This window comes from Halichoerus grypus, chromosome 6, assembly GCF_964656455.1.
Source record: "Halichoerus grypus chromosome 6, mHalGry1.hap1.1, whole genome shotgun sequence".
In the NCBI taxonomy this organism is placed as follows: Eukaryota; Metazoa; Chordata; class Mammalia; order Carnivora; family Phocidae; genus Halichoerus; species Halichoerus grypus.
The window spans coordinates 50,418,606-50,433,103 of NC_135717.1; the positions used below are offsets into that span (position 1 = coordinate 50,418,606).

Below are 14,498 nucleotides of genomic sequence, written 5' to 3' on the forward strand. Positions count from 1 at the left end.
CATCAATAGGAGAATAACTTGGGTAGTTCTTGAAAATGCATATCCCTGGGGCCCCAATACAAAATACTGAATCCGTATCTCTGGAATGTGGCCTGGGAATCAGCATTTCTACCAAAGTTCCATGAACTTGTGACTGTCACACACAATAACCTGTGAGAACCTCCCTTAGCGTGTCCGAGCTCCATCTTTAAGAGCATGCGGTGGTGCTACCCAGTGGTTTGCTCTCCACCACCACGTTCTTTCCTTGGAAGCAGCCTTGTGTTGAGTGCTTTAAATGGCCCAAATCTGGCTGACTCCGGCTTTGGGGGAATCCTAACTGCTATCTGCTAAACAATGAAACAAGTTGCCATAGGGTCAATTTGATTGAGTTGTTCAGTTGGCCAGAACAAGCCACTAATCAATGAGAGTGGCCTGATTATTTGGAGCCATGTGAACAATGGAATCAGATGAAGCCCAGATAATGCAATTACCAGGAATTGGCTTCTGACCGTGGATCTGGGTGACTTCAAAAAGACAGTTACTTTATAAGATGACCCAGTATGTTTCTGTCTTCAGTCTATATGTGTCCCTCTGTCTGAGCAGACCACTGATAAAGGTCTGTAGCAAAACTCTACTTTGGCATACTTTGACTATTCAATGCAACTAGTTACCATCAGTTGTTACAATCTTTTGCCTTTGTTACCCATAATTTTATTATTTTATAAGAGATATTCATGCACCCAACATCTAGCAAAAATATTTCCAAACTATTGATTTTTAGGTTCTTTTTAAAGGTCAGTACATTATATCTGATACCTTAAGAAGTTAAATGAATACTTAAAATTACTTTACCTGGTACCATATTAAAACATCTCTATTATGGGGCTCTCAGATTTGTCAGACACAAAGCACTTGGCAACTGCTAAAGAAGTTCAGTGATCTGTCTGTATAGAATCATGTGCTTTTTTCAAGCCACTCTTCCCTGCATGGAAGATGGTGGTGGTCTCTCTATATGACAGTATTGCCTGTGCTGTGTAGACATGGCAATGGTTGCAAAGAGTCTAGAAACTGGAAACAGATGGATCTCTGTGGACACAGAGGACCTAGTGTTGATGGGTTTAAATCCTCCTTGTGGTCAATCAGTTTAAAATTATTTACCCAGGCACACAATATTTCCAGAAATGGGGTAGGTGCTGAAAAGGGGAGAGAAATCTCAGTTCTTATTCATGGAGGAAGTTATAGTTCGTTGTTATGATCATATGTGACTCTCCTGTGTAGCTAAGATGTTGGTCATTTCATCTAACCTGTACAGAGGTCATTCATTCTGCTACAACTAAGTCAAAACAAGAGAACTCACACATTCCTTTCCAAGATACACATGTAACTGGGACAGAATTTCCAAGACTACAAATAGCAAATAAAACAAACTAAAACCAATGTTCTAGCACATGACCATGGGAATTGTGATTTTGATCCTTGAACAACAAAGTGACTTTTTTTATGAAAAATAGGTAATAGTCCTTGAGTAATAAACTGAGGACAGAATGGCAACATTTTTTGAAGCTGAATGTTTTCAGTCATACACTGGACCTCGTGTGTGTGTATGCCTATGTGGGTTTATAGTAACATGCTCTATGGGGAGTTTTTACCTCTTTTAACCAAAATATTGAGATATCATAAATACAGAAGAGCGTATAAAATGTATATGTAAAGCTTAAGGAATAATTTTATGTTAGTATCTATTTAACCACCATCAGCTCCTTGGATGCTAGCATCCTAGAAACCACATGTCATGCCCACTATACAACTCCAATAACCATAATGTGATTTTTTGGTGATATGTATGTATGTGTATAGACAAATTTTAAAAGTGTATATATGCTACAGTTTTCAGGGGTCCCCAAGACCACCCTCACTTCTGACAACAGCTGTAAGCTAGCAGGTCCCCCAAACCAACCTCGGGTTCCATAATTTGCTGGAACAATACACAGAACTCACTAATGTTGCTATACTCAAGGGTTATGGTTTATTACAGTGAAAGGACAGAAAAACAGCCAAGGACAGCAGCACATGGAGCAGGGTCCAGGAAGGCTCCACGTGCACAGCTTTTAGTGGTCTCCTCCCAGGGAAGTTGTGTTGAGCAGGGTTTACTTCTCCCAGAGATGACATGTAACAATATGTACATAGTCTTGCCAACCATAGAAGCCCATCCAAGCCTTGGCATCCAAATTTTTTGGGACTTAGTCACATAAACATGTTGATCATCTGCTGGGCTGACCTTTGTCTTCAGCTTCTCTAGAAGTTGAGGTGATAGTCCATGATCCAAGGCCCCCCTAGGTGCCATAAATCATGTAAATCATATTGGCCTCCAGATAAACAATGACACTATCATCAGGCAACATATTCCAAAAGCTTATAAATTATCTCCCAAGAGGAAAGGGCAAAGGCCAGACCTCTCTTGGAGCAAGATTAATCCTTTTTTACACATATATGAAATATATATTATGTATGTGTGTATATATATATATATATATATATATATATATCTTTTCATTAAAAATATAGTTTGTTTCTGTTCTGAACATCATACAAATGCTTCATATAAATCATTATATATATACTTATATATTGTTTTGTTTCTTTGTGTTCTATTTATTCCATACTGTGTTACTATTCTAGATATTTTTATCAAATATAAAGGAGAGTCTTGAAGTCCTGTTATAAGATGAAAAGTAGATTTAATAAGTAACTACAGTGCAGCAATGAAGCCAGCCTAGAACTTCCTACACAAATGGTTAAGGACTCCATTTTTCCATGAGTCTGCCCCTCATGGTCGGTGATGAGTCACCTAAATGACCCCAGAATGAAACACAGTCATTTTTATTTTAATAAAAGCTATCACTCACCTATCTATATTGATTAACCTTAATTATTAGGGTTAACAAAGATGAAATCAATCACAGCATAAGCCAGGGGTCAATACATTTTTTTAAAAAAGACCAGGTAGTAAATATTTTAAAATTTGTAGACCATATCCTCTCTGTTCCAGCTACTCATCTCTGCCTTTGTAGAATGAAGGCAGTCATAGACAACATGTAAACAAATGTGTGTGGCCATATTCCAATAAAACTTTATTAATGGAAACTGAAATTTGAATTTTGTATAATTTTCACATGCCATGAGATATTATTTTTCTTTTGATTTCTTTAACCATTTAATAAGGTAAAAACCATCTGTAGCTCATGAGTCCTATAAAAACAGGTAGCAGGCTGGATTTGGCCGACGGGCTATAGTTTGCCAATTCCTGGCCTAGGACAATGGATTCAGGGTTTCTAGAATTGGGTTCAGGTTTTCCATTTATAATAGAATACTCCTCATTTCTCACTAATTCATCAATTTTACATCACTGACAATCACAAAAACAAAACGTAACTCATCTAAAACATTTTAGAACCCAATTTGTATTGCTTGGTTAAAAAATAACAATGTTACACATAGTAAATGGATTTTAGTAAGCATTGGACCAGAACAACTAGCTAATGTTCTAGATTTTACAACATAGGAAAACAGACCAAGCAGATTCCCACAATAATCTCTGATAGAATTTCAGTGGCAGAAAGACATTAACTTTCTTCCTGCCCCCCAATTCAACTGATATGGATCAAATAAAAGGTAAACATCAGACATCAAAATCCCCAAGGTAATATAGACAAACTCTAGTAAAAATCTGATCAACACAGGGGTGGCAGAAATTAGAAATCAATAAATACAGCACGATCATTTTACTCTGAAAATTGAAGAGGTCTTCCACAACTAAATTTCACTTGTGCCTTCACTTTAAGTCAGTGAGCACAATGAGCAATTTGCAATGGCAAATAACCCAAAATTCATCTTGCTTGCTTAATTCTTATACATTGCTTTTATCGCAACTTTTTTAACAAAAAAAATGAGCATTTTTTTAAAAGATATGTTAGCATAGAATACCTTTCTCAAATTCAAGAACTGAACTTAATTGCTTCTATTTTTTTTCATCATTAGGTCTACAGAACTAAGGAAAGGAGTGATCCAGCCAAGCAGGTAAGAGCCTCCCTCTTCTGTAGGTTTAAGATGGACTGCCTGAAGACACCTGCTAAAGGTAGTGGTGGTGGTTTAATCACATGGATTTGATTATCTGATTTTTGCTTCTCATGCTTTCTAATATATGAACGGTTCTGTTGTTTCTCTTTGGATTTTTCTCTTCTGGGTTTTGTTTACTATTGAGTCTGATCCTTTGTCTCTTTGGATCCCATTTATATCAAAGCCTACCTGTTGTTGGATATCGGCGTTCCTGTATGACTAACTGATTCCACATTCCTATACTACTATTGGTTTATTTTGTTGCAAGTTGTTTTGTTTTCTTAAAATATTGGCTTCTTTTAAAAAATACTTTGAATAAGGTTATTGGAAGGATGTTCAGAAAATTAGGCCTATGGGTATAGTTTTTAGGTTGTAAGCAGTCTATACACCAACTCCATCACTCCTGAATTGACAAAATGGCACATTATGCCTGATGACTGTCAACATCACAATCACCTGTTCATACCACTTAGCAAGGCTAGGTAGAAAGAGGCCGTACTTATTTTTTCTTTTCTGTGATTTCAAGTTCTAAATAATAATATCCAAATTTGAAAGAATAATTAATTTCCCTTAAATAACTTAACACAGCAGTGCTTTCCTGACTGTGGTATTTCCGTATCCAGACCTGGTGAAGATTTATGCACCGCCCATTTCTCAAGACAGCCCAGAAGATACAGAGAAACTAATCAACCATTTTAAAGTCATGCTCACAGAAAAGCTATTCAGAATCCTTTCCCTTTTTCTCTTAGGTTTTTAAATATCATTTCAATTGACTACTGAGGACCACAGACTCAGAAACATTGTACTGATAAATGATTTCCATTAATAGCAATTTTATTCATTAGAGCTTTTTAATTTGTTTTGGTTTTGTTGATTTTATGCTTGTGTTTTTTATTTTTTCAATACATTCCATTTTTCTGTTTCTTTTCAATGTTTTAATCCAATTACCAGCCCCATAAACAAACATTTGCCACGTCTACAGTAGATGCACTGAACTGTGAATGGAAGTGATTTCTGATTACAGACAGGCTAATTTTCAAGGGACAAGAAGAACAAAATGCAGTGAACTGAATAAAAGAATAATGGAAAATACCTTGTTAGGTGACATATGGCACAGATTTAGAGCGCAGATGGAAAAGGAAAAAGTTACTTAATCCTAAAATACATATACATTGCCTGGGTTGTAGTTGTGATCTGGATCATATATGATATCTTGGTTATGAGAGGAAAGATATCTTACACATTTTATTGTCAGCAGCAGTCATTAATATTAGGATTAGTCTCACTAATTGAGAGGGTGACAAAAAAAAATTTAGAGCCTGTCAAACCCTAGAGTTTTTTAAGAGAGCTAAAGGCAAAGGCCATTAGGCAAGAGTGTCTCCAGGATCTCTGAATTTTCAGTTTCTTATCCTTCTCCCTCCTTGGTCTCCTTTCTCCACCCCTTTATAGAATTTCTGCCTTCATGGCCTCCTACTCTTACAAAAAAGAAAACTTTCCTGCACCTAGAGGAATGATTAATAACATCTTGGGGACTTATCTATGTTACAGTTTTCACATATTGCCTGGCATTCATGCCTTGGGATGAAGGGAGAAAGCACTGATAATAGAGAATTGGGATTGTTTTAATATGAGCCAACAGATGGGTGAACATTCTAGGGAGTAAAAGGACTGTCACAGGTCCCCTAACATCATGGGGCTCTCGGTACAAAGCGGCTTACTCCTCCATGAATGTGAGGGTTGACCATGATTATTTATTGGATTTGGAGTCAAAACAAAGTGAGTTTGGAATGGATGTGGCTGTTTCTTCCATTCTTACCAGGAATATGAATGATGTGGGGGAGGGGTATGGGAAGCTCTTTCTATTGACAGAGAGTTCAGTAAAATAAAAATCACAAATAATGATGCCTTGTCAAATTAGGCCACCTTCCATCACAAGAATAGAATTGTCCTGCTCTGAAGCTCCTAAATCAGAGAAACAAGGTGCATAGGCTTCAGGGTCTTTCAAGAAAACTAGCAAGCACCTAATATTCATAGCACTGGAAGCTACTTCACTGAGCTCTTAACCACTGTGAATTAAGATTCTTACCCAGTGATGAATTCTCTTTGGTCACAGCAAAGCTAACAAAGACAGAAGGCTAAACACAAATGACCACCAGAGACCAAAATATCAATTTCTTAGCAGAAAAGAAGAGCTTGAAAGGATTTTCAGAACAAGTTAAATGTAGTAGTAGAAAGTGGGTAAACTCTTACTTTGCTTGGTGCATAGCATGGATTTGATGAGCCTCGGGGAATGGGATATCCAGAGGTAGATAGATCAGCTCAAACTTTGGCCCTGCACTCCTCTTCTCAGAGGCCAAAAAAACTGGATTAAACACCTGTCTTCTGATGGTTTTATGCAGTAGAGTTTGATTCTACTTAGTAATGCAGCTTAACACATTTCTTTCCGTTCTTTAGGCAAACATTAAATCATAAAACCTTTCACAGTATTTAAAAGACATTTAGCTGCCAATTGATGAATAAAATGGGTGATTTAGACACTAGAATCCAAAGCTTGATGTCACTTTTATCATCTCATTTCATTATATACTATAAAATACAGAGCTTTAACTTATAATGACAATGACAATCACACACAATATATTCTGTAGATTCACTGCCAACTCTAGCAGAATGTATTTTAGACAGACTGTATAATCCATATACAACTAACACACAGGGCTTTTGACTTTGGTTTTGGTGGTTTTATATGCTGTCTCAGGGGCCAAGACCTTAAAAACTTAGTTGATGTTCATTTGAATCCTGACTTGATCTGAGGCTGACTTTATAGCCCAGGATGCCTACTGATGAAACAGAAGACTGTTCCAGATATAGTTGTGAAACAGTCTATTTCCTAATAGACCACGGACATTTGCACAAATGAGGTAAAGAGAATAAACACAAGTGAGGCTTCAGTAAACAGAAACTGACATACAGAAGGTGAATGATCTAGTGTGGTTTTCTACATTGATCGAACTCATTGAATAATTGCTTAGCAGTCCTCTCCCTCACTGAAGAGCTGGAGGAAAGAGGCCGGTTCAGAATGGTAGTGGCGTGGCAGGGACTGGGTTGCCTTCTGTGGTCTTTTGCACCCACAAAAGACCCATAGCTACATTTTCAGGACCCTGCTGAATGATGTGACAGGGAATTTCATCTACAATCCCTCTATCAACATGGGGACAATATTGTGAGAGGTTGGACTTGCTTCCTTGTTGGCAAATAGTATTAGGTTCATTCAATTTGTTGATAAAATGGGGGGAGTGTTTCACTTTGCATTGCCCTATGCTATTTGCAGATCAGCTGGGAAAGAGTTTGGAGTTATCCCCATGGAAGTCTAAATCAAGTATCTTTACCAGAAAAATTAGTTGCTAAAAAACTTAACTTTCTGTGTGTGTGTGTGTGTGTACGCTCATGCACACATATAACAACCTCTTGTTAACTCATCCCTTTCCAATCAAGCAGGGCAAATCCCACATCACAATGTCAGGGCTGGTCCATCCGCCAATGATCGGCCCCATGATGTGGCTTTCTCATCTTGTATTTGGGACTCTGAGTCTGCCCCGATATCACATTCTCAACTAAAGCTTGAATCATGGCCGTCCTACCTAAATTCCTGACCTCTGGTAATTGTATACTCCTTAACCCTTGTTTCAGGATCCTGTAGCATTCATTTCTCATCTATTTTGGTTCTGCTTTCATCGGCCTGATTTATGCCTGAGGACCACTGTTCTTTTCCTGTGCTCAGGCCCATGAAAACACCCTATGCTTAAACCCTGGGGCTCCTTTTCCACTTCAGCATTTCACAAAAGGGTGTCTCATAGAATCACTATGGATATCAGCATCTGAGTCTGAGCTGTTTTTTAATGGATGCCCATAGTCTATGCCCAAAAGGACTGCCAAAGAAATACTAAAGGTTAACTTTCCTCCACCTGAGATTTACTGCTGAAATTAGCAGAGCTCATTTGAGAGATAAATTTGCTCTTTAAAAATTTATTTCCTCTGTATTCATTTTCTCTTCCTATAAATGGGAACCTGGGATCTCATAAAACTAAATTAAAATTATCAAATACTATTGAACCAACCTAATGAAAATTTTAACCAAAAGTCATTGTAAATCAGGTATGTGCTATACTGAGAACACAAGCCTTTGTAAAGTAGATATTGTTCTTATGTAAACTCATGAATGGAGACTTTCTTGAATAAATTACTTCTTAATAATATCAGAAAGTCATTGGCTAGGTAAATATCCCCCTGGGGCATTCACTGAGATTCTGGAATTTAAACGTTCGATAGAACTTCATATTTGTCACCTTTACTAACGAGTTTTTCTTTATGAAATCATTATTAGCATAAAAAGGTTAAATTTTGTGTCTTATTTCTAGAATTAATACCATTTAAAAGACCTCAAGGGATTGAACTTTGTCTTGCTGGCATGCAACATCTACATAATTTCTCTTACCCCCACATCTTTACTCTCCAATCCACTGGTAATTCACTCCCTGAAGCAGGGGGGAAACAAGTTATCAGAACAGCCAGCATGTCTGGGAATTTCTGCCAAAAGGAGAAATGGGCCTTCTCAAAGGACCAGATAGCAGAATCATTGCTTCCATTCTAACTTGTGATGCCGGCATCTAAAACTTCTACAGTTGTTCTTTCTAAGCCACATATTCCCGGCAAGGGCCCCTGTGGCTGCCACATTTCTAACACTCGTGAACACATTTGTCAAGATTCCCTGAGTTGTGAGAATTTGCTTTGTTATGGTCACTCTAGAGTTTTTTATTGGGGGGTATTTTACCTGCATTTCTTTCATTTCCACATGGCAGCAGATGCATTAATTGTTCTACTATCAAAATAAGAACAGTGGTCCTGTAACTTCAGCATGGGATTATCAGGTGACCCTATGCTGCAGAAGCCTGTGAGGTAGGAGATAAAATGCTTCTTTATGAACAGATCTGAACTGCTTTTCCACATAGGGAACACTGAAGCAATGCCATGAAATTTCAAAGATGCCATCTCAATGGCCAGACTCAGAAAGAAAAGAGGCCAATAGATCATCCCCGTTCTCCTATGCTGCCCAGATCCTGCCCAGACTCTTCCTATTTGTGGCTAACTATATTTCCAAATTTACTGGTGACTTTATACCACAATGGACTAAACCAACAGGATACTTGCTGCTTGTCCAGAACAGAGAAAGTCCAGGGTGCATTGCTCCCCAACAACTGAGTATTCATGGCACCTCTACAAGATTTGTAGCATCTAGCTTCCCTAGCATTTGAATCAACACCTTAAGACTAATCCAAGATGATAGAATTGGTTGTAAGAAAATGAATGGTATCCTTTTGGAGTGCCATAATCTTTTATCACTTTTGCTCTATATTGGGTCAAAAAAAGTATAAAATCATAACATGAAAAATTGCAACTAGAGTTTGAATATACTTCATATTACTATGAAATGTTTTTGGACACAGAGGCTAAAGATATTAACAAAAGTTGCTCAAGGATGGTTTTATGCCAATGAATTTGCTCCTAAGCAAACACCCAAGAAAGCCATAGACATCACCATGGCACAAGACAGATTTGCCAAAGACCCTGGATTAACAAATAACTGAGTGTTTTCCCAACATCTGCAAAGAAACCCCTATATTCAGCCAAGGATTTTAAACAGAAGTGAAAGCAGTTCCACATGATGCTACAGACTCATTGAAATACATATATTCTAACAAAATTATCTCTATATACATACACATAACATTTTTCTACTGAATTTAAAATCCAATCCAATCAAATATGATTGAAATCAAATATGAAATCCCACAGAAAATATTTCCCAGGTTGATAATAATCCAAGCACCAGACAGAGTCCCATGGCAGGAGTCAGAGGAGATAGGATTGACAATGAAGTCTAAATAGTGACTAGCTCTGTGGAGCAGGAAGTGTAATAGGCACTCACAGTTGCTAGGGCCTGTGGTCTCTGGTCACTACTATAGTTTCTCTTTGTATCATTCCTCCAAATTCCAAATTCTCTCCTCTTCTTCATTACCCTCTGAGACTATAGGGATTTCCTCCATGACAGAAGATACTCTGACCTCACCCTTGAAATTTCCAGAACCATGTAACTTGGTAACTTGACTTGACTGGCTCATTACGATGTCTGAGTTGCAGGTGTCACCTCCAGGGTATGAAGTACTCCAGTCTGAAATTCCCTTACGTCTGAGGCTTGAGTTATACATGACAAGTATGTTTCCTGTCTTTCAATTCTGTATTATTAAAAGTATCTATGTGTCTTATTTAACAAGAGTTATCCATATCTATGCTAAAGCAGTACACTATGTATGATATACTGATTCGCCAAAATAAAAGTAGAAAACTGAGTCAAGAATGCCCAACTGCCCCCATCAAGTGTCCCATCAGTAGGTACTGGTTGGTGATAGTTCAGGTAAAGACAGGACACCTGGAGGTATAAATCTCAGCTCAACCTCTCACAAGCGGTATGTCCTTAAGAAAACTTTTTGTTGTTGTTGTCTCAGTTTCTTTTTCAGAAAAAAATGGAGGATTACAATATTTCCTATCTCACAGTGTGGTTTTATGGATTGGATAATGAAATATATTTAAGATGCTTGGTATCATGATTAGGACATATTATTATGACAACCTGCCTTAGAACAAGGCAGAAGAAGTAGCAGGCCACCAGGAGCAAGCATCCAATCTGGATGTTGGAGGAAGAGGAGTATAACAAATGATTGTAGGGCTTAATAAATAGCAAGACAGGAGCATCAACAAGGCCTGGGAATTACCAACATGGTGGTGGTTGTTTACAGGATGTTTCCAATGGGACAGAGGTGTAGAGAATTGATGATAGATTACCAAAGCAGCTCTTGGATGATAACTTTCCATTGCGAAGAAAGAGGACCACAGGACACCCATCTCATTAAGAATGTTCCAAAGCAGTGTTTAGGGCAAGGTTTAAGACCTGGGAGCTGTATACAGACCAGCTCTATAGGCAGTCATGAGGGCTGGCATGGTAACCACAAGCCCTGACATGATACCAGTCATTTCATTTCGTAGATCCTAGAAACTCATCTAATAGGACAGTAAGTCTATGGTGGAATATTCACTTTAACTGGAAAAAGGGCTTCAGGAGAAGATCTTAAATCAATGGAGTTGATTCACGGAGCTCAGAGTGGTAGAACAGTTCCACAAATCAGGTGGTGTTATACAAGTTAACTGACTTTTCTGCTATAAGATGTCACTAAAAATACCTAGGTCTCTCACATATGGGGAGAGTTAAATAAGAGAGACAAAACATACAGAAGTGCTGGGGCACCTGGGTGGCGCAGTTGGTTAAATGTCCAACTCTTGATTTCAGTTCAGGTCGTGATCTCTGGGTCATGAGATCGAGCTCTGTGTCGGGCTCTATGCTCAGCGTGGAGTCTGCTTGAGTTTCTCTCTCCTTCTCTCTCTCTCTTCCTCCTGCTCATGCTCTCTCTCTCTCTGTCTCTAAAATAAATAGAAAAATCTTTAAAGAAAACACAGAAGTACTGAGCAAAGTCCTTGATGCAAAGTAAATGAAACACGTGGAAGTTTCTTTTTTTTTTTGTAACTTTCTTTTTTATTGTTGTTTCTAATCCCATGTACCTGAAAAGGAGAAACCGTATACTTTCTTAAAATTATGTATCCATTAGTTTTCAGGGTAATCATCCAAATAGTGGAGCAGCATCCTCAATAAACTGTAGGTCTGGGGCTCTGGTTCAATAATGTGCTTGTGCAACAAACACATTTGGGCTGAACTGCTTCCTGACTCACTACTGTTTTATTCCCTTTCACTTTACAGAAAAGTCAGCAATGAAAGACTTCGCAAAGCATCTATCTATTTATTATCATAAGCGAACAGCAGAAGAGCCATTTTCGCACATGCCAACACAGAAGGAAGGGTTGTCTAGAGTCAGGCTTTTCAACAACACCCACATAGAGTCAACACTATCTTACCCGTCACTCTTGATTCCATAAGTCAGTAATGAATTCTTTCTTTGCAAGTAGCCTACAGTGTGGCTCTTTGTAAATACATGTAATGTGGTAAATTTGTATATCTATTATATATATGATATCTATATAATATATAATTATATACCAGTGAATTAGTATATATACAGTATATATGCTATATGCATGCTATATGGTGTATGAGATACATACTATAGTGTATTATCCTTTCTGATCACTAAACTAACCATCATGATGATCATCCAATCAGGATAGTAGAAAATTCCTGCAAAACTTCAGGGTTTCGATATAATTTGTCAGTTATATATGTAAGCTGCTACTTACTGCTCCCTGTGAGCCAGGCAGGGTGCTAGAGATGGGAACGTCACTGGTAAATGATTCATATGCAGCCCTCGTCCTTGTGGAAGTGGATACTTAGACACTTAGTAAATAATGGCACAAATAGAGGTATAATTGCAAATTGTCTCAGTGCTGTAATGGGTAAGAATAGAGCAAATAACAAGGAGATGTGATCTAATCATCAAGATATTCCCTGAGGAAATGACATTTGCTCCAATATCTGCAGAGTGATTTGTAGTCATCTAGATGGACAGGTGGGGTGGGGGATGGAGAGGAAGTGAGAGGTGAGGGTGCACCTTTCAGGCAGAGGGACGAGGGATGATCAGATGTCCTGATGTGGAGGAGGTGGTTCCCCGAGGCAGACTGGATTATATAACTTAGGAACTGGAAAAAGGCCTGTCAAGGGTGGGGGGAGCTCAGGAAGAAGAAGGAGCAGGGTTGCCAGAGAAGGCTGGAACCTCCTGGGGCCTTGCTGACCTCCCAAAGGATTTTGGTCTCTATTCTAAGAGCCATTATTAACTGCTTCTGGCTCTCAATTGGAGTGATTGGATGTGAAGGATAGAATGGTGTCATCAAAATATTTTCCAGATTTCACACTCTTCTTACCTTCATCTTAGGGGAGACTGGTCTTATAGAGAGAGAAGTTGTATCTCAGTAGTTAAATGTTGACATTTTAATAATTCCAGGAGAAAAAAAACAAAAACAAAAACAAACCCAACCTCCACCTTAAACTGAAAATATGGCGTCTGCTAGATATCTGAAATCCCCAAGCAAAAGTTTTACCCCTTTGGCTTAAAGACTTTATCCCTATTAAAATGCTAAAATAAAATAAAACACACACTCTGAGAACTAGCAGATGAACCCCATTTGTCAATTATACCTCAGTATGGATCAATCATTCCCTCTCATAGGAAGAGGTTTTGTTTAGGAAGAGATAGAATAAAACCCAAATATAGGAAGATGGACAGGGCAAAATGAGTCTCACCACGAAGAACGGAAAGGGAGACAAGTGGAAGTCCCAGAAACCAAACTCACGGACTTTACAATTTTGTAATCTGATCACTACCTTGTTTGAGAAAAATTTGCACGAACCCTAACTACGGAGTTCTGGCTTCATTATTCTTTCTGTTGTACCTCAACTCAAGGATGCAGTCTTGACGTGTCCTTTTTTTTCTCCCCTGATAAACAACAACCATGATGCCAATACTTAGTTTACGAACGGCACTCAGAACAACTCATAAATGCTTGGAGTAGTGTTTGCAGTTTTCCTGGAATAGAAAACATCAGACTCCCGGTCTGAAGCCCCAGACAGAGAGGATGAAGGCAGAATGCAGGGACCACGTGCCGGAGGAGGGACTCTGAGCCTTCTGCCACTGCAGAGACTAGTGCTGCTTCCCAACCTGCTCTGAAGGATCAGACAGGCAAAACCCAAACACAGAAAAAGTTGCAAATACCCCCAGGAACTGGGACAAGTATGAACCTCTGCTCCAAATGTCAATTACTGGAAGTCTCCAGAACCTGGTTAAAAATAGATATGCAGGTTTCTTCGTTCACATGTCAGAAAGGGTCACCCCGTCAGATCAGATCCCCATCACCCTCTTTTCACCCAATAGGTGAGTTGTCAACCATTTGCAACTGTAAATCTTGGTTACAGTGCCGTCACAGGGTCCAAATTAGCATGCACCCTTTCAATTATATCCAAATACTGCGGTCTCCAGGTTTTCACAGGATGTGTGCGATGTGGAGATGCATGTAGCCATCATATGTGTAAACATTGCCACAACCAGGCTGTTTTCCCCCCCAATAGCCTCTGCGTGTTTGTGCAAAGGGAGAGAGGAAGTTAGGGGCGGGGACAGTCAGAGATGCCAGCAGGCAAGTAAAGGCAAGCCAGAAGGCAGGACAGGGTGGAGATGTGGAGAACACATCCGATCGTTCATTTCAGCTGCCACCTCACTTAGGGACCTTTAGAAAGTCCCTCACACTGCTGTTTTCCCCTTCTCCAGACTTAGGTGAATCCCTAGCTACCC

At 38.8% G+C, this 14,498-nt stretch overlaps 1 protein-coding gene across 1 annotated transcript in view; it reads left to right on the top strand.

Moving 5' to 3' along the window:
• CELF2 (CUGBP Elav-like family member 2) overlaps positions 1-14,498 on the top strand; it is an 806,829-nt gene that overhangs the window by 189,184 nt on the left and 603,147 nt on the right. The window contains exon 2 of the mRNA XM_036112685.2: positions 4,018-4,056. The gene's annotated coding sequence lies outside the window, so the exon portion shown is untranslated. The remainder of the gene's footprint in view (positions 1-4,017; positions 4,057-14,498) is intronic.